Here is a 1,899-nt window from a genome sequence, read left to right as displayed (position 1 = left end):
CTTAGCTGTGCATTGTATAAATTGTCATTTAAAAGACTAAACATAAATTCAAATTTCCATTATGAATATTAATGTTGGAAAGAACATCAGGAGATTGTGTGACCCAGTTCTTCTCTTTTGGTAAGAAGGAAAGTTATAACCATCAAGGAGGCCTAAAGCACCTGAGGACAGAGGCGTGACCGGCCTTCATGTCAAACCACAGTACAGATCTCCCACCAGATCTCAGAAAGCCCTGATAATCAGTACTATGAATTGTTCATGAAAATGAATTAATATACATAAAGTCTTGAGAGTAATGGGTATTTATAGGAAGCAGTATATATTAGCTTTGATTTTTACTATTCTTAATAGTGATGGACTATTACATTAATAAACAATATTCGCTGGTTTTATAATAATTAGTATATATTAGTCATCTATACACACTGTAGTTAATATTTTAGAAACATATACTAAATCATTATTAATATATAAACTAGTATATATTATAAACGTGGCAAGTTTTATGTTAAAAAAAGAGAGAAAAGTAGAGAGAGAGAAAGAAAGAGAAAGAATCTGAGATCTGTGTGTTAGTGTTTGGGGGAGGAGAGTGGTTCAGAGGGGAAACAGAGAGGAGCTGAAGGTGGCCATGAAAACTGGATAAGTGACTCAAGTTTGGAAGGCTTTCCACTATTTTGTAGCAATGATTAGATTTGTTCCATTTTATCCCACATTACCTTAGTACCTGTAGATAGGAATTACACCAAGGCAAAATTTGTTCTCTGCTTGGGGAAGTGTGAGAGAATAGTGGTTAAGATACGGTCTCTGGAATCTCTCTGCCTGAGTCCAAATCCAGGTTCAGTGACTCCTTCACTATGGGACCTTGAGCACATCACTTAATATCTCCATAGCTCACTCTCCTTATCTGTATAATGGCATAATAATATTGCCTTCTTGGTAGACTTCTTGGGAGGATTAAATTAGTTCATATGAGTTAATGTATTAATGTAAAACACTTAGGACATAGCGATCACTTGTGTAAGTTTTATAAACACTAAAGGGAATGTTTAAGGCAATGAAAGTTGTTTCTAAAAATGGCATAGGGTGTCTAAAGAAGTGGTGAGTTCAATACCCACTGTGGGGCTCACACGTATATTCCTTACAACCCTGGGAATATTATATGTAGCCAGATAATATATTTAAATACCAATCAGTTTTTTCCTGCCAATATTTCACTCTTAGCTCCCAACCCCAACACCCCCAAACTGCTTTGTAATTTCTGCTCCCCTGGGACAACTTTACTTAGGGATATTCTCTATTTCAGGGTATGTCAAAAGCAGAAGGAAGGGAGAGAAGGGAACCCCTTCCTGGGTTTTGTGGTTCCATAGCTTAGGACTTGAAGGGAATAAAAAAGATTCAGGGTACAGAAGAAACTAAAAAAAAGATACAAACCTCTAGGCCTGGGACAAGGCCAGGATGCTCTAGGATAAGTGAAGAGAAAGGAAGTCCACAAATAGGATCCTGTGTTTCCCCTCTAGCAAAGTTCCAAGAGGGGGCAGGAACCCCTAGATAGACTTGAGAGTTTGAGAGCAGAGATGCGCTTTGGTATAAGGCATACTTGAAGGCCTTCCTGCATTCCCTGGAGTAACAGTGGCAGGAGGCAGAAGAGCCTTGGATGAGAATGAGGCAACCTGCTTGGACTGAAAAGGAAAGGCCAAAGAGAGGGGCTCCCTCAGCAGATATCATGGAGAGTAGACACCAAGCATTCAATGTCTCCTTTCCACAACGTGTACCATGTAAGTCCCCCAGAATTTAGACATAACCACAGGAACAGGAGGAATCCAAAACTGACAGTAAGGCCAGCTTCATGGGTGTGTGACCTATGCAGTCACATAGGACTCTGTCCTTCAGAAGAGTCCA

Source organism: Macaca mulatta, chromosome 8 (genome assembly GCF_049350105.2).
Source record: "Macaca mulatta isolate MMU2019108-1 chromosome 8, T2T-MMU8v2.0, whole genome shotgun sequence".
NCBI lineage: Eukaryota > Metazoa > Chordata > Mammalia > Primates > Cercopithecidae > Macaca > Macaca mulatta.
This window is presented reverse-complemented; position numbering follows the sequence as displayed.